Raw genomic sequence first — 369 nt, 5'->3', positions numbered from 1 at the left:
TATATATATAGGCTTCCAATACTCTTTTCTAGATCTCTTGATCAAAATGCATCTTAAATGACCATTTGTAATTAATCTTTTTAGGGATAGTGGTTTCTGGCACAAGAATATGCCATTCATGTTCAGAGAAAGTAGAAGCAAAGTTAAGAATATGCCATTCATGTTCAGAGAAAGTAGAAGCATGTAACTTTGAAATAAATTTACAGCTTACTCTAAAATATAACTCTTATTAAACTTACATATCTTTTATGTCTTTGAATAATTAAGGGCCGTTTACCAAACACTTATCCGAAAAAATTCAATACTATCGTTTACTTACAGGGTAAGATTTTAGTCCATCGAAACGATATCGTATACAATAATTTACTC

The sequence above is a fragment of the Cynara cardunculus genome (genome assembly GCF_001531365.2).
Source record: "Cynara cardunculus var. scolymus isolate 2C chromosome LG 5, CcrdV1, whole genome shotgun sequence".
NCBI classification, from domain to species: Eukaryota; Viridiplantae; Streptophyta; class Magnoliopsida; order Asterales; family Asteraceae; genus Cynara; species Cynara cardunculus.
Note: the sequence above shows the minus strand (reverse complement) of the source record.